Source organism: Jaculus jaculus, unplaced genomic scaffold, assembly GCF_020740685.1.
Source record: "Jaculus jaculus isolate mJacJac1 unplaced genomic scaffold, mJacJac1.mat.Y.cur mat_scaffold_35_1_3033546_arrow_ctg1, whole genome shotgun sequence".
Lineage (NCBI taxonomy): Eukaryota > Metazoa > Chordata > Mammalia > Rodentia > Dipodidae > Jaculus > Jaculus jaculus.
In genome coordinates, this window is record NW_025423491.1 from 1,410,310 (window position 1) to 1,429,865 (window position 19,556).

At 39.8% G+C, this 19,556-nt stretch overlaps 1 pseudogene; it reads left to right on the forward strand.

Annotated features, from left to right (window-relative positions):
• The window catches only part of LOC123457298, a 63,625-nt pseudogene that overhangs the window by 14,471 nt on the left and 29,598 nt on the right, over positions 1 to 19,556 (forward strand).

The following is a 19,556-nucleotide window of genomic DNA, read 5'->3' on the forward strand; positions in this document are numbered from 1 at the left end:
GCCTTACTTCAAAATCCTACTGTTTTGGGATATATATATATATATATATATATATATATATATTTTAATTTTAATTTTTATTTGAGAGCGACAGACACAGAGAGAAAGACAGATAGAGGGAGAGAGAGAGAGAATGGGTGCGCCAGGGCTTCCAGCCTCTGCAAATGAACTCCAGACGCGTGCTCCCCCTTGTGCATCTGGCTAACGTGGGACCTGGGGAACCGAGCCTCGAACCGGGGTCCTTAGGCTTCACAGGCAAGCGCTTAACCGCTAAGCCATCTCTCCAGCCCTGTTTTGTGATATATTTTGAAAGAAGTAGTATATAAGAAAAATATGAAATGTAGTTTTACATTTAGCATATATTCAATCCTGAAAGCCAACATTTCATTTCAAAGTAGGTTTTAAAATGTGTCATCTATCTTGTAGCCTTTTGATCAATGAAATATATAAATAGATCATGGGATTGTAATGAATGCTATCATTTGATAAACTTGTTCAATATAACCCACTTGTCTAATTATTTCATATTAAAATATCATTATCTAGCAGATATATATATAATCATTCATTGATATGAAATTCAAAATTATGCAATATAGTAGGACAATCCTTGTGGTATAGGAAGCATTGATTACATTGGGATTAGTAAGGTTCTGAGGACTGTGCTGTAGAGGATACAATAAATGTGTATCTGGATCCTGAACATGGGGGATGTAAAATCCTTTGGGTAATATGGATAGCTGCCAAGTGACCAGGTAACTAAGAAATATCCTAGTGAATAGGGTTAGCTACAGACCTGGTTTCAGTCACTCAATGAAAGTCTCATTATTTCCAGATATGGCATAAAATTAATTTGTAGAATTTATTATGTCATGAAATCACTTCCAAAAGCTAAATTTGTGTATATGATTGGAACAACTCACTGATATGATAAGATGGTATGGAATGGCTTTATGAGACATGAATTCTTTGGTGGACTTGGAATATTTGTGCTGTTATATGTAAGGAAGTCAGGGAAGCATTTTAGGTTTGCAAGAGCACATAACTGTTAATGGACCTGGAGATATAGTGTGTTCAACTGTGTTATTAGCAAAAAAATCTTGTAGTGAGTACTTATAGTTCCGCTCAATGCTTTTCCTAAATGTGTTTTTCCTTAATCGTATACTGAATGTACAGTGTAAGCTATACTTATTTAGAAGAATGAAAGAGGCTGCAAGTAAATGAACTGCCATATTGTCAGCTACAAAGAAACCCCCATGGCCATGTCCAGCTACAAAGATGGAAGAAAAATGGATGGGAGGAAGAGGAAGACTAGCCATTAACCAAGCTAGTCTTCTGGTGAAAGTGGAAAGAGGATCATCATTTTGGAGAACTCAGTGTCAGGTTTAGAAATGATACGTGATTTTGAAAATGTTCATTATGTAATAAGAATCTGTGTAATAAGAACAGTTTTCTGAATCAAAAAGCAGCATTCTGTCTTCAGCAAAAATCACCTCTGACATGGGAGTAAAGCTGCTTGTGGTTATTGCTCTCTCCTCCTCCGTGCACTTAGAAAGAGGTTATTGACTTGGGTATGATTTACCAACAATGACACATGAGAGCTGTTATGTCTGAGAGCATCTCTTACTGCAGAGGCACCAATAATGTGCATTATATACTTTGTATCAGTATGATGAAACCATATTTTGTATTTCTTCCAAATTCTATCCAACTTACTACATTGACTTTTTAGCAGACTCTGTTTTCATCAACAGTATCTGCTCTATTACGCAGCTCTTCCCAGATTCCAAGGACTTCATTACCAAGTAAGGATTATGCCTTCTGGTATCTCTTAATTTTTGAATGTGACATAAAAATTCACTTTTAAATTTTGTTGTCTCAGGACACCACTTTATTAGCTAAACTGACTATAGGGGAACAGCAGAGTGGTAAAATTTTATTTTCCTGAAATACACTCTCAGGAAAATTCTCAATACATAAATTATGAAAATAAGAATGATAAATTTGCACTCTACTTGTACACAGGACAGGTATTGTGACTGTATAGTCAGCCTAAAATTGAAAATCACTAAATGAATTGACACGAGTGTGACTTTATTGTAATGTAAGAACACACTGAAATTTGATCTTGTTCTCATCTTGTCTAGTCTTATGTGCCCATTCCCATGAAGTATTTTATCTTTCCAGATATTCCTTCCTCTGTTTTTTCATTTTGCCTCATCCCTTTTGTTCACTGCTGTCCTTCATTCAAAGCTGTGGATGGCATCAGAACAGCACAGCCCTTGTGAAGGTCCAACAGTCACTTTAGGGTCATGATGTACCAGTCAGTTCATGTGAGTGTCACAAAATACTTCTTCCCACCCTGAGATGCTAAATTTCTTTCTGCCCCATGTACAGAAATTTTCTGTGAGCCAGGGAGGATGTGATAGATATCTTCTTTAGTGTTGAGCTCTTAAAAGTCACTTTTTCCAGCTCTGATGGGTTTTGCATCAACCCTGTGTGTGCAGCCGTCTCCATAGACACTTCTAAGGACAGCAGTAAGACTAGAACTTGTATTCTTTCCATCATTTCCTGTGCAATGTTTCCTGAGACCTGGCAGTTATAATAGAGATGATTCATCCAGACATAGTATTTCTCCTTGTCATCTTGATGAGTTTTGCTTCATCATGGTGTTCACTGCCAGCTGTAAAACAAGCTTCTCTAATCAAAAGTGAGAAAAGCATTAACCAAGGCCATAAATATACATTTAGAAGGAAATTAATGGGCATAAAATCTCTATTTAGAAAAAGAACAGTGATAGCTTTCCTTTAAAGTCTATGTCTTTCAAGCCATAGATGTTTTTTCTTGGTTTTCAGTGCAGATATAAATTCCGTCCAACTGAGAAGGCCTCATATCCAGTCAGCAGTTGATAACCTCCATAAATTTTGTGCCATCATTGTACCCATAAACATATCTTGTGTGGCTGGTTGATTTCATAGATTGAAAGATTCATTGCTTGTTATGACTATTGATGTCTCTTAAGCCCCCACTCAGCAACCAGCTTAGCACTTTCAAACACTATGGCATCTAACTCATTGAGAGAAAGCTTTAATATATGTTCTATGTTGGTTTGTCAATGTTCTGTAACTGCAGTACTCGGTGTCTTTAGCCATAAGTTCTTACCATCTAGTTATGCTCTTTAAACAAGTGCTTTGACAATGGCCTGAATCGTTTCGTGGATGCCATGGTCTTCCCTAACAAAACATCTTGGAGTGTGCTAACCCCATCTCAGGCACTGACATCTACTTGCATTGACCTATGGCTTCAAGATGAAGCTTTGTACACCCTAGCAGACTACTTCTGCCAAAATTCTTTCTTTCTTAAAAAGGTTTTAATGAGCAACTGAAGAAGCAGGTTTCTATAGTACTCATCCATATCTCTATCCCCATCCTGATCCTCTCCTGCTTCCTTTCTATTGCCCTGCCAGACCCACTCTGAACTTTGTCCCTCTACTTTCTTGCCCACAAAATCATCCCTTAACCCCTTCCTGCTTCTCAATTACACTAACTGAGGAAAGTCAGGCTCATATAAATATATAGCATATGTTTTCTCTCATACATTGATGGATCATAGCTTGAAATAGTTACACTCATTTGTAAATTATATTTACAATAGTTGGCAATGGTTGAGGGCAGAAAGATAGAACAAGGATTGTAAAGAAGACTATAGTTTTCTCAGGAGAAGAAAAAGGAATAGGGGTTCTTATCTGTTCCCATTTTCCCAATCAATGAGATGCTACACAGCATGAGATTGCTCTTTTTTAATTTTTTTTTAATTAATTAGTTTTGTACTCAGCAAATACAGTCAGTTTGGTACCATTATTAGGCTCATCCATGACCTACCCCGGCCCATTGGCCCCTCCTTGTTGAGGTATATGGGTCATGCATTGTGGAGTTAGCCCACAGCTATGGGTAGGATAAATTTCTCTGCATATCATGACCAAACAAGTGGCTCTAACATTCTTTCTGACCCCTGTTCTGCAAAATTTCCCTGAGCCATATTGGGTTCATTTTTCATCTGCTTTAGTGATGAGGTGTTGGAGGCCTCTGGGTCTCTGGATCTGATTTGGCAGGAGTTGATTTTTCTCTGTGTTGATCTCCACCCTTGTGCTGGTACCTAGTTCACCAAGAAAATAGCACCCTTTCTTATTTTTCCAATTGTCCTTAGTTTAAGTCAGTGCCCTTTTGAGGTATGATGGGGTGGCTCTCTCCTTAGGATGTACATCTACCTGAAGAAGAGAAGCAGATTCTCCAATGGAGAGTAAGTTAGCACCAGGCAAATGAGATAACCCTTACTTTTTTAATAGAGAACTTAGTAGGTGTAGGCCCTCTTGTAGCCCATAATTGATGGTAGCTTGATAATGGAGAGCAGGCTTATGTTTGGATATGGTTCTGACTTGTTTCCCAGCTCCAGCTATGGGTCCCATACCACTGAGGGGATCAGTTAGCTGAATCGAGAGCAGTTGGTTCCCCACCATGAATGTGTGCCACTATTGCACTTGTGTGGGTATCACGACAGGTTATTTGCTGCTGAGTAGGTTAGACCATGAGTTGCTTGGACATATATGGGTCATTTTCCCCCAGTCGCTTATGTAGTACCTTCTGGCACTAGACACACTGACTGGCTGGGGACTGATTCTCTTCCAGCTTCCGGCCATGCCATTCCATTTTATGTGCCAACCACATAAGGTGTCTTCAGCAGTAGGGTCTTAACACTAACATTTGGTGGGTCATCAAGTACTCAGGCAGAAACCTGTCTTTCTTTTAGGAAACCTTGTAGGTTTCTCTGATCAAAAGCTCATTGTGGATGATAGCCACATGCTGGTACTGGGAGTTACAGGTCAGTGCCCACTAAGAAAAGGAAGAAAAAGATAACTAATATAAAAGATTAGAGAGAAGAGAGAGAAGGAGGGAGAGAAGCTGTAGAAGATTAAGGTTAGTTTTCTTCATACCCTCTCCAGTGTCTTGTAGCTCAGGTGTTTCCTGTAAGGGCCTGGTGAAAGTTCAGCCATTTGGTCTGCCTTTTAGTATGTAGAATGTTATGGTGCCATTGCCATTTGGGTCTAGATTTGTGTTTCCCACCCCCTCCATTGCCCTCTCCTCCCTCCCCACTCATCCTATTGTGTAGTCCATGAGATGCTTGCTGGGTACGTAAGGCATCTTGGGTAGATTCAGGTTAGGTGCTGTAGACGAGTGAGACTATGTGGCTTTTTTTTTTTCCCTGTGATTGTATAAGTTCACTGAGAATTATCTATTCCAGGTTTAACCATTTTTCCTCAAATTTCATTGTGTCATTTTTTTTCTTACTGCTGTATTGAATTCTATTGTGTAGATATACCACATCTTAGTTATCCATTCTTCTAGTGATGGACATCTGGGTTGATTCCAGCTCTTAGCTATTACAAGTTGAGTCACTACAAACATGGTTGAGCAAATCTCTCTGGCCTGTAGTTTGAAGGTTTTAGGGTAGATGCCCAGTAAGGGAATAACTGGGTCTGTTGATATCTATAGTCAGCTTTTTCAAGAATCCCCATATTGCTTTCCAAAGTGGTTGTACCATCTTACATTACCACCAACAGTGGATGAATGTTACTACTTCTCCACATCCTCATCAGCATTTATTTTCTTTTGAATTTTTGATTTTAGCTATCCAAAGTTGGGTAAGGTGGAATATTATAGCAAGACTATTTTATTGAGGAGGAATCAAGTTTTTGCCTTTGGCCTGTGCACCCTCTAACTCAGGTGAACAGGGATGTTGGTACCCAGTTGCCAGTCAGAATACCAGAGCAAAAGTTCTGATTCCATAGCTCACACCAGGATAAGGCCTCCCCAAGCAAGGCACAATGGGACATACCAGGACCATGGGGCTTGCAGGAAACAGGGGTCTAGCTTAATTCCTCAATCCCACACCCTCCAGCATACAGACCAGCTCAGGGAGCTTAGACAAGTGAAATTGGAGGAGCCAGATAGGAGGGATCTCACCTACTCACTCTACTCCACCATAAGTTCCTGCACACTGTCCCTTCAGGGAAACCAACAAAGGAGGTGGGAGGAGCCTCCAAGCAGGGTTCTGGCCTACTTACACCAGACCACTATGCCTGTCTGCACACAAGCCTGGCCAGGGAACCCAGACCAAGGATGTGAGAGGAGCCCAGAAACAGGGGTCTGGCCTTCTCACTCCAGACCACTGCACCCATCTTTATTCAGACCAGTGAAGGGAACCCAGAACAAGTAGGTGGGAGGGGTACAGAAACAGGACTCTGGCTTACTCACTCCACACTGCTACACCTGCCTGCACACTGTCCGAGCATTGAACCCATATCAGGGAGGTGGAAGAAGCCCAGAAACAGGAATCTGGCCTACTCACTCCACACCACTGTGCCCACCTGCACACAGACATACATAGGAAACTCAGACCAGGGGAGGTGGTAGGAGCCAGGAAACAGATGTCTGACCTACTCACTCCAGATGGCAGTGTGTGGATGAACCTACCACTAAGAATAGACACTTGCTCAGTGTGAAAGGATGGAACATTGTTTTCCAAGCAAATGAAGTAAGAAAGAAGCAGGTGTGGCTACATTAATATCTGAAAAAATAGTCTTCAAATCTAAAGTAATCAAAAAGGACAAAGTAAGCCTAGGTGAATCAACAGAAGAACTGGCGAGGTGAGTAAGAGTTCTGCTTCCACGGAGATCCTGACAACCTGGGCCAGGGCGATAGAGACATACACTGAGTATACTCAAAAGGTACCAAAAAAAGAAACCCAGAATCTGCTGAGAGCTCAACACTAAAGTCATTCTCCAAGGCTCAGGGATTTTCATGGACAAGGGGCATAAAAGATAAGAGCCCAGAAATATTGCACCCCAACTGTCACTGACTGATGGTCTCATAACTCCTAACCCACAATTACATAGTGAATACCTGCTATCCAACAAAGGAGGGATCTCAGTAGGGTGGGGGCAGAGAAGAGGCAAAGGATGGTTCAAACATATGATATGCCCATAAAAATTTCAAAATAATAATATAAAATAAAAAATGTGAAAGGAAAAGCATAAAAGAACAGAGATAAGTGTAAAATCTAAATCTGACCATAATTAGCATTTCTTTGATGATGTTCATCATCCCTAATCATCAGAGAAATGCAAATTAAAACAACTATGAGATTCCACCTTACCCCAATAAGGAGAGAAAACATCAAAAAATCAAATGAAAATAAATGCTGGTGAGGATGTGGAGAAGCAGGACCACTCATCTAACTTACTCTCCATTGCAGAATCTGCTTCTCTTTTTCAGATAGATGCAGATCCTAAGGAGAGAGCCACCCCATCATACCTCAAAAGGGCCCCAGCTGAAACTAAGAAAAATTGGCAAAACAAGCAAGGGTGCTGTTTTCCTGATGAACCGGATACCAGCACAAGGGGGAAGGAGACCAACACAGAGAAAAATCAACTCCTACAAAATCAGAGAGCCAGAGCCTCAGAGGCCCCCAACACCTCAGCACTGAAGCAGACCAAAAATGAGCCCAACATGGCTCAGGGAAATTTTGTGGAAGAGGGGGCGGAAAGAATGTCAGAGTCACATGTTGGGTCATGATATTCAGAGACATTTATCTTACCCATAACTGTGGGCTAACTCCACAATTCACGACCCATTTACATCAACAAGGAGGGGCCATTGGGAGGGGGTAGGTCATGGATGAGCCTAATAATGGTACCAAACTGCCTGTATTTGATGAATAGAAAACTAATAAAAATAAAGAAAAATAAATCTGACCATAAGAAATGAGAACAGTTGGAACCTATGAACTTCCTTTGGAAACAGACCTTTTGCTCTGGTATTCTAACTGGCCTCTTTGTACCTGCATACCTATTCCAAAGTCAGAGGTTGCACAGGCCACTGTAGAAGATGACCTCATGCCACGTATCTCCAGTTTCCTGGCTGTTTCTTTGGCTAGTACTTGCAATACTATGTTGAAGAGGAGTGATGAGAGTTGGCAGGCCTATGTTGTTCCCAGTCTCAGTGGGAACTCCTCGAGTCTTTCTCCGTTAGTTCATTCTATCAAAAACAATATACAGACACAATGAAATACCAATAAAAATACCAACATTATTCTTCACAGAGATAGAAAAATTACTTCAAAACTCACGGAATGGTAGAAGACCACATAAATCCAAATATATCTTCAACAAAAGTAAATAAATAAAACTAAAACATCTCTGGAGGTATCATCATATCCAATCTAAAGCTATATTACAGATCTATACTAACAAAATCAGCATACTACTGTTGTAAGAACAGAAATACAGACCAATGCAATAGAATTAATGAGTTGTGTCTTATGTCATGTAACTACATCTACTTGGTCTGTGATAAGTTGGCAATAATGTAGACTGGAGAAAAGACAGCATCTTCAAAAAATCATGTTGGAGAAATTGAATGACCATATGTTGAAAAATGAATTTATGTCCACTCATCTCTCCATACACAAAAAGCAAGTCCAAATGAATTAAAAACCTCAATATAAGACTTGGAAATCTTCTATTACTGAAAGAATAAAAAGTAGAAGGAACTCTTAAAAATATAGGAGGGGGAAATTGTTCCTCAACAAAATCCCAGTAGCCCAGGAATATAAACAATCATTTAACCAGTGGTATCTCATTAAGCTGAAAAGCTTTTGTACAGACAAAACACACCATAACTAGAGCCAATAGATTACTCATTGAATGGGAGAAAATCTTTGCCAGCTATTCCATTGACAAAAAACTAATATCCAGTATTACAAAGAACTCCAAAAAGTAAACAGTAAAAAATCAGACAACCCATTCCAAAAATGGGGCAGAAAACTGAACAGTGAAGTCTCACAGGAAGAATTACAAATGGCTAACAGACACTTAAGAATATGTTCAACAACCCTAACCATTAGGGAAATGCAAATTAAAACAACCGTGAGATTCCCCTTTACTACAGAAGGATAGCAGTCATAACAAAACCTAACAGGGGCAAATGTTGGCAAGGATGTGTATAAAGAGTTTCCTTATCCACTCTTGGTGGGCAATGTAAACTTGTATAAGCACTATGAAAACCAATTTGGATATGCATGAAAAGGATGAATATAGTACAACCAACAGACCCAGATTTTCCCTTACTGGGCATTTATCCTAAATGCTCCATGCATCAATAGAGAGACATTTGCTCTACCATGTTTATAGCTACTCAATTCATTTTAGCTTAGAACTAAAATCAACCCAGATGCCCATCCTTGGATGAATGGATAATGAAGATGTGGTACATTTGCACAATGGGATTCTATTCTTCAGCAGTAAGAAAAAGTGATACATTGAAATTTGTAAAAAAAAAAAAAAAAAGGACAAACGTGGAACAGATGAAACCCAACAAACTCACACAATCACAGAAAGTCAAATGCCACATGGTGTCATTTATCTGCAGTTCCTAACCTGGACCTGCCCTAGTTGCTGACATACCTGACAGACAACTCAAGGCCCAGACAACAGAGGTGGAAAAGTGGGGAGGGGGGAAGAAAATAGGGCAATAAAACAGAATATTATATCCAAAAGGAGCTAATATGGTAGAAACAATTATTCTTAGAAATAGCCTAGAAGATATAATCCTCAAAAGGAGTAAAAGGCAATCACCTACAAAATAGGGCTCTGGTGAGGGTGGGATGAAACCTAAGCTTAAAAGGCATTTTTTTCTTTCTATGCCTTGTAACTCCCAGTACCAGAGATTGGTTGCTAGCCACATCAGGCTGTTGATTGGATAGACCCAGGCAGTCCCCAAATCAAGACAGCTTTCTATCAAAGTACTTGCTTACACACCTGATGCAAAAGCTAGGACCCTATTGCTGTAGACATCATACACTGCTGCCACAGAGCATGGAGAGACATAGCTGGAATTCAGATGAAAGCCCGTCCCCAGACAGTTAGCCAGTCTAGTGCTGGAAAGTGCTATATGAACTACTAGAGGAAAATTGCCAACAGTGATCTGAGCAACCAGAAATCTCAGCTACTCAGAAGCAGACACCCTGAGATGAAATACATGTCAGTTCAATAGTGGCACACAGCCTCAATGGGTAACCAATAACTTTCTGATTGGCTGAGATCTGCTTAGTGCTAAGGGACCCATATCTGGAATTGGGAACCAGATACAGTTGCTATGACGACAAAGATTGTGTTATCCGTTGTCAAGCTTTCACTAAATTTTGTCTAAAGGAGGGGTTACATATATCAAAATTTCACTACATTAATAATGTTTATCCCATTTAAACTATGCTCACTTCACTTTCTATTGGACAATCTATTCTTCTTTTTCAGAAAGTAGCAAGACCAGAGGAGATAAACGCACCCTCACACTTCAGCCAAGCCACAGCTGAATCCACAGAGCAATTGTGGAGTTGAGCAAGAGAGCTTCTTCAATGCTGTACATAATATTCAGCTCAGGGTATAAGAAAGAGACCCTGAAGATCCTCATGTCTGCCAAAGAATAGACCCAGTGGCTCCTAAGAGCACATCACTGAAGTAGAGTCATAATTTTCCCACTGTGGCTCAGGGAATTTTGTGGATGAAGGGGAAGAAAGATTGTAAGAATCACAGGTTAACACATCTTGCCCTGAGATATCCCCCCAAAAGTAACTAACTTCTGCTCCCTCATTATAGAAGCCATAACCACATGGGGGTTACCTGAACCCCACTGAGGATCATACTCAATGGAATGGAGGCAGGGATGAAGGAAAAGAAAGTACCAACACATGATGTATCCACAAGAAACGTGTTGTCAATAATAATAATAATAAACATTAAAAAACAATAAAATAGATCACACACACAAAAAGAAATATAAACAAATTTAAAGTTTCAGGCATAGATTCTAATTTAGGCCATGTAAGTTACAATTGTTAAATCAATCATAACTATTGTAGATTAGCCAACTGTTCTGTATTGGGCCAATGGGGAAAATTCCCTGCACATGAAACACAACCCATCAAAGGGCCAAGCTAATGAAGATGCAAATTCTTTATAAAACATTAAGCCTGAGAAAAGAATGTTGAATAACTATTCTGCTCCTCAAAGTTAAGCTTCAATCCCTTCTAGTTTTACAAATTTCATAGTGAAGTCTATTTGATACTGGTTTTGAATGCTGGAATAATGAAGGATGTAAGAGAAAGAAGTACAACCACAATATTCCAGTACTTTCTAATATGTGGCAATGTGAAGATGCATTATAGTTCCTGCATGTACGCCCTGTGACATCACTCTGGAGGGGTGTGAAGAAAACCAAGGGTTAAGGTGGAGGTACCAGAATTTTGGAGATGATAGGTCTGTGGGGTGGCTTCAAAGGAGAGCTGCTTGTTTGGGCCATGTGGGTCTACTTGTAAATCAGGGAACAATACAGAGACAAAAATTTTACATTTTGGATATACTAAGACTTGATCTTGGGTTCCAGATATCTGACATGGAGCCACTGGAGTTGATAAATCCCCTGATCATTTTCTACCTTGCATCAGTGCAGCTCTTCCTTGCTATGTCTTCTATTCAGAATGTGAATATTTACTGTATTTAATTATGTGTTGTAGTTGGTAACTTGAAATTTCATTTTATAGGATTCACAGTTAAGAGTCTGCATTGAGTTTGAGAAATAACTTTAGGCTAGTGAGTGGTGTTGAAATTTGTAAAGACTATAGCAACTTTTAAAATTTAACTAAGGGATTTCAGCATTGTGTGACAGAAATTAGCTTATAGGTCCCAATGTCAGAGTGTGGAGACATGAATTTAAAATCTTTCCCATAGCCTCAAGTGCTGGTGATTAAGCTTCCTCCTTAGTCTTCAGCTAACTGAGCCTCTGGGAGGTAGCACTTTGCCTATGAAGGTGTGTCACTGTGTAGATCATTGACAGTTGTTAATGTATTATATTGGAATTTGAGAGTTCGCTTGTTTGCTCTTTCTCTGCTATGGAGGTGTGATGCCATCTATTAGTTACTTTTCTCCAACATGATGAAATTTCCCCTCAAAACTATAATCCTGAAATAAATCCTTTCTTTTCCTAAGCTTCTTATCGTTAGGCAGTTCTATCTCAGATTCCCACATAGGCAAACATATTAGAATAAACTTAGACTTCTCAGTAGAAACCACAATATACAGAACAGAGGAATGCTGCATTTAAGTCACAGGATGCAAATGTTTGCTAATTAATATTATAGTATCAGCAAGATTATTTGATATCAATAGAGAAATGTGGTAGTTTGATTCAGGTATCCCCCCTAAAATTAGTTGTTCTGAATGCTAGCTTCCCAGCTGATGGAGATTTGGGAATTAATGCCTTCTGGAGACAGTGTATTGTTGGGGGAGGGCTTATGGATATTATGGTCAGTGGCCCCTTGCTAGTGTTTGGCACACACTCTTCTGTTCCAGTTGGCCACCTTAGGTAGGCCAAGGGGTGATGTCCACCCTCTGCTCATGCCATCATTTGCCCCTGACATTGTGGAGCTTCCCCTTGAATCTGTAAGCCAAAATAAACCTCTTTTTACCACAAGCTGCTCTTGGTTGGGTGATTTCTACTGGCAATGCAAACCTGACTGAAATGGTAAAGTAGTACTGAGGAGTGGGATTGCTACTAGACACCTGACAGTGTGGCTTTGGCCTTTAGGAGCTGATTTTCTAGAGGAATGTTTAAGGATTTGAAACCTTGTCCTAAGTGATGCCTTGCAGTGCTGTAAGTACAGCTTGATGGACTATTCTGATCAGAGTTGAAAAGCCTGAATGCAGTAAGAACTATGGATTGTGAGGTTTGGCTTATGAGGGTGAGAAAGTGCTTTGCCTGGACTGAGCTAGTAGTTTGTGTAGGAAGCTTGCTGTTATGCCTGGGTCCTGAGAAGTTGTGCAGGGTTGCTTTGCATAGAAATGTACTGGTATGAGCAGAGGCACAGAAAGAAAAATCTTTGGGTGAACTGCTGCCATTCAGGTGCAATTGAGAGATTAAAACCCTTGAGATTGGGCCAGCTGACCTGTGTTTGGGCAACAGGAAGAATGTAGACTCTTTTAAAGGGGCCTGAGTGCTCAAGGAGTGTCCTGTTCTTCAAAGTCTGCTTTATTCCCTCCTAGATTAACAAATTGTCACCCTGCCTGGTATTGTGGAGTATACAAAATGCAGGAAAGAGAGGGTTATTGAGTTTGCAACACTGTCTTGTGTTTTGGAAATGGCCATGGGCAGTGTGAATCAGGTTTGCTGGTTGCCTGCATGGAGACCCCATGGGGCCATGAGGATGAACTGTGGATTGCAGTGGAGACCCAGTGGAGGTGCCAGGACAATGAGATGGCTGCTAAGGAAAGCTCCTGGCTCCAATGAAGTTTCCCAGGACTCTGAGTAGCTTAGCTGGAGAGGTGGAATTGGATTGCCAGACTTGTTGCTGGTTAGAATTGCCAGACTTGAAGATTTGTCACTACCTAGAGTTGTGGGACTTGAAACTACAGATTATGATGTTTTCCCTGGTTGCTTTAAATCTTGTATTGGTTGAATATTACTTTGATATGTTCAGTACCATCTTTTGCAGTGTGAATGTTTATCCTGTGCCACTATGGGTTTTTAAGGTTATCTTTTGGTAATACAGCTCAGTTAAAAGATCTTGTACTATGGGGATGTGTTAACATCCTTGGAATTAATTTTTTTTTAAAAAGCTATGGGGACTTTTAAAGTAGGATGAGTGCACTGCATTTTACATCATGTATGGTTATCAGTTTATGAGGGCCAGGGGCGGAATGTGGTGGCTTGATAAAGGTGTTCCCCATAAACTTATGTGTTCTGAATGCTAGATTACCAGCTGAAGGAGGTTTGGGAATTAATGCATCCTGAAGCAGTGTACTGTGTGCAGTTGGCTTATGGGTGTGATAGCCAGCGTCCCTCTGCCAGTGTTTGGCACACTCTTCTGTTCCTGTTGTCCACCTTAGGTGGGCTGGGGGATGTCCACCACTGCTCATGCCATCATTTTCCTCTGCCATCGTGGCGCTTCCCCTTGAGTCTGTAAACCAAAATAAACATCTTTATTTCCCCACAAGCTGCTCTTGGTTGGGTGATTTCGACCAGCAATGTGGACCTGACTGCAACAAGAAACAAAGACAATTCAAGACCACAACATAGTAAATGGAGCTTTAGGTGGATGAGACACACTCCAAAATGTGTGTTGTTCAATGTGGACTGACAGGTTTCATTGCTAAGTTCTTTCTCAGCATCTTACATGCCAATATGGCTTAGCTTCACACTGAGGCATGCCATCCAGTCCTCCTCCTAAATATTGTAACATAAATAAAATCTTATTCCTTTCATGAGTAAGTTCTTGTCAAATATTTGTTCACAGCAATGAAAAACTGTTAATGTTACCAAAAACATTTATTGGAAGTTATGGTATTTTAAAAAAATTATGAGGGTAAACTGTATATTCACACAATGAAAAAAAACAAGAATCATATTTTTCACTATATGAAAAACTACATTACAATTGATAGCAGTCTTAATGATATTCCTAAGATTTTGAGCATGAAGAAAATTTTGAAAAAAATTCTTCAATGCAATATTTTATAAAATGATAGCATTGAAAAGGATTAAATGCTTCAAGTAATAATAGCAGGCCAATACTGCTCTACTCATGCCTCAAGGTTTGGCGACACCATCACACTCACCACTGCTCCCCATCCTCTTGGGGACCCAGGCAGGCCAGATTAGCTTGACCCATGGCTCCAGGTTTGTGAACACCATCCTGGTCACTGCTCCCCAGCCACTTTTGTGGGCCCAGGCAGGCCAGTGTTACTCCACCATGCATCCAGGCTCAGGAACAATATACCAATCACCAACTCCACCCCCTGTCCACTTTGGGCCACCTGACCATGCATTCTCATAACACAAATCATGAAAAAACAAACCCCTACATCAGGTCTCCAGGATCCACCAGAGCTCATGGGTTCCTTCCCTGTAGGAAGATGGGTCCAATTGCCACCAGAAGCCTAGTGAAAGAAAATATAAAAGGGAATAACCACTGAAGGCCCTACAAGGGTAGAGCATAGCTTCTTCTTAAATTAAATAATACTCCTACACTGTGATGGGCAGACCACAGCACAAAAGGAATGACATAGAAAAAAAAAATCAAACACAGGTAAATAAAATAAGATCACCCAGTCCCACAATGGATGTCCCTAATTAAAATATATAAGAGATATTGGGATCAGAAGCACAACATAAAGATATAAGCTATGCAACCCTGACCAATCAAACAGCAGAACTTGCAGAAAAGCAACAAAGTGCTGATATTCATATGAATGCTGTCTTTGCTTTAATAGACCTAATAAGAATCTGGAAGGATTCCAAAGAAAGTTAAGATATCTGAAGGAGAGTGGGAAAAAAAGAGAACTTCAATAACCAGCTGACTAAGCTCAATGTAAAAATAAAGAGTTGCAGGGATGAATTCCAAGAAGCATTAAGAAAATCAGAAAATGATGTGAAAGGGACTCAACAGAGGGATAGAAACTATGCATTTAAAAAGTAGTAGAAAATGCAAACCAAATTGAACAAGCCCCAAACTCTATAGAAGCTTGCAAGAATACACTCAGCCATGTGGAGAATAGAAACTCAGAACTGGAAGACAAAACAAAAGAAACAGCTCGTGAGTTCAAAACTTGCAATAAGTTCAAAAATTTTTGTGAAGAGAAGATGAGGTAACTGTGGGGTACCTTTAAACGTCCCAACATTCAGGTCATGAGAATATCAGAAAGGGAAGAAATTCAGACCCAAAGGCATGGAGAACTTATCCAACAAAATTATTGAAGAAAACTTTCCCATGGTCTCAAAAGAAAGGCCCATCAAGTTACAAGAAGCTAAAAGAACTGCAAACAGACTGGATCAAAGGAGAAATTCTCCAAGAAATATTGTCGTTAAGACTCTAAACATCAATACCAAAGGGAAAATCTTAAAAGCAGCTAGGGAAAAACAACACATTCCATATGAAGGTAACCCCATCAGAATTGCTTCAGACTTCTCAATGGAAGCCCTGGAAAGCTAGAAGGACATGGAATGTAACACTGCAAAGTCAAAGAACCTACAGCTTTCAACCCACACTACTCTACCCAGAAAATGTATCCCTCATAGTAGATGGCGAAAGAAAAAAACCTTTCCACAATAAAACTCAGCCTTAAAGCTATATGAACATAAAGCTAAACCTGCAGAGAATACTTCAGGAAATTCTCCATACAGAATAATCAAATAACCTCAAGTACCTACAAGAAGCAAACCAAACACAGAGAAAGAACATAAAACTAAAGCTCAAGGAAACACCAAATGACATAAACCACCAAAATATGGCAATGATCAAATCAAACCTCATAGCCATTACCCTAAATATTAATGACCTTAACTCACCCATCAAGAGACATAACCTAACAGGGTGGATTAGAAAATTTGACTCCTCAATCTGTTGTCTTCAAGAAACCCACCTCACCATTAAAGACAGACACCTCCTCAATGGGAATGGGTGGAAAATGATATTCCAAGAAAATGGGAATAAGAAACAAGCATGTGTAGGTATACTAATATCAGATAAAATAGACTTCAAACCAAAAGTAATAAAAAAAAAAGACAAGGAAGGCCACTTCCTACTTATTAAGTGAACAATCCAACAAGAAGATATCATAATCATCAAGCTTTATGCACCAAACACAGGGGGAGCACAATTCATAAAACAAAACCTACTTGACAACAAAACAGAAATAGCTACCAAAACCATCATAGTTGGGGACTTCAATATTTCAAAATCAGCAATAGATAGATCAATCAAACAGAAAATCAACATGGAAGTGAGACAACTCAATCCCATTGGCTCCTGGAAACCGAACAATGCCCTTTTAAACAATAAGTTGGTACTGGACAAAATAAAAAAAAATGAAATTGCAAAATTTCTAGAAAAGAATGATAATGAGAACACATGGTCCCAAAACTTATGGGACACAATGAAGGTGGTCCTCAGGGGAAAATTCATAGCAGTAAATGCCTTTATAAGAAAGACAGAGAGATACAAAATCAATAACCTAACCATCCACCTTAAGGCGCTGGAAAAGCGAGAAGAATCCAACCCAAACAGCTCCAAACAGAAAGAAATAATTAAGATCAGAGCAAAAATGAATGAATTGGAAACTAAGAAAACAATTAAAAAGTTGATGAAACAAAGAGCTTATTCTTTGAAAAAGTAAACAAGATTGATAATGCCCTTGCCAATTTGATCAAGAAAATAAAAGAGATGCTTCAAATTAATAGAATTAGAAATGAAAAAGGAGAGATCACAACAGACATAAGTGAAATTGGGAGAACCATCAGGGCTTACTTCAAAAACCTCTACTCCACAAAACTGGATAATATGATGTTAATAGATGAATTCCTGGACAAATACCACCTACCAAAGCTAAACTAAGTGCAGATTAATCTCCTAAACAAACCTATCACACCCATTGCGATTGAAAATGCAATCAAAAACCTCACCCCAATGAAAGAGTGCAGGCTTCTCAGCTGAATTCTTTCAAACCTTCATGGAAGAACTGAAACCATTTTTTCTCAAATTATGCCACACAATCAGGGAACCATTTAGGAAAATAATATGAGACTCCTAAATAGGTTGACTATAGAGTTACCAACAGACACAGTTATTCCCTTACTGGACATTTATTCTAAAAGACCCATGCCTCAGTTCAGAGAGAATTGCTCAACCACGCTTATAGCTTCTCAATCCATAATAGCTAAGAGCTGGAATTAACACAGATGTCCTTTATTAGACAAATGGATAACCAAGATGTGGTATATCTACACAATGGAATTTTACACAGCAGTAAGAAAAATGACACAATGAAATTTGAAGAAAATGGGTTGAACCTGCATCAGATCATTCTCAATGAACTCACCCAATCACAGAAATATAATTTTCTCATAGTCTCACTCATCTGTGGCTCCTAACCTGAATCTACCCGAGATGCGTGTGGGGGACACAAAATTGGACCCAAATGGCAATGATACCACAAAATTCTACATCCTAAAAGACAGACTAAATGGTTGAACCTTCATCAGGTTCCTATAGGGAACACCTGAATCACAGGACCCTGGATAGGGTATGATGAAGACTAACCTTAATCTTCTGTCTGTCTGTCTGCCTCTCCCTCTCTCTCTCTCCCTCCCTCTTCTCTCTATGTCCTTTATATTACCTATCTTATCTTTTTATTCCTTCTTTATCTTGGCTCATGCTTGTAACTTCCAGTACCAGCATGTGGCTAACATCTACAATGAGCTATTGATCAGAGAAACATACAAGGTTTCCTAATAGAAGACAGATTTCTGTCAGAGTACTTGATGATGCACCAAAGGTTACTGGTAAGACTGTATTGCTGAAAGCACCATATGCTGTTGGTACAGACCATGGACTGACTTGGCTGGAATCTGGAAGGGAGTAAGTCCCCAGACAATAGCTCATCTAGTGCCAGAAGGTGCTACAAGAGAGACTAGGGGAAAATGGCCAACATCTGTCCAAGCAACTCGTGGTCTAAGCTACTCAGCTTCCACAAGTGCAATAGTGGCACACAGCCATGTTGGGAAACCGACTGCTCTTGATTTAGCTAACTGATCTACACAGTGAAATAGATCCCATAGCTGGCGCTAGGAAACAAGTCAGAACCATATCCAAAAATGAGCCCACTCTACATTATCAATCTCCCATCAATCATGGGCTACATGTGGGCCTATATCTATTAAATTCTCTCTAAAAAAATAATGGTTTTACCACTTATCTGGTGCTAATTTTACTCTCCATTGGAGAATTTGCTTCTCTTTTTCAGATGGATGCAAATCCTAAGACAGAACCACCCCATCACACTTCAACAGGGCTCTATCCAAAACTACGAGTAATTAGGGAAATGAGCAGGAGTGCTGTTTTCTTGGTGAACCTGGTCCCAGCACAAGGATGAAGGAGATAGACACAGAAAGCACTCAACTCCTACAAAATCAGATATCCAGAGACACAGAGGCTCCCACGACCTCATCACTGAAGCAGACCTAAATGAACCCAACATGGCTCATGGAAACTTGCAGAAGAGGGGGTAGAAAGAATGAAAGACCCAGATGTTGGGTCATTATGCAAAGAGACATTGCCTCTTTCCCATAACTGATGGCTAACCCCACAATGCAAGACCTATATTCCTCAACGAGGAGAATTGCTGCAGAGGGGGGAGGACAGGGAGGAGGCTAACGATGGGATCAACATAACTGTATATACACTGCGTACAGAACTAACAAAAAAAGTTTTACCTTTTAGTTATATTAACAAGTTGGAGAATTCTTTGGTAATGAATTGTAGCATCAATGGTTTCATACCTTCACCAAGCAGAGTCTCTCTCCATTGCCTTCCATCCCTGTAATTTGAACTTCCATTTGCCTGTCAACTATCCCCTCCTCTTGTACTTCCTTGTTTGCCTCAGTCCAAACTTT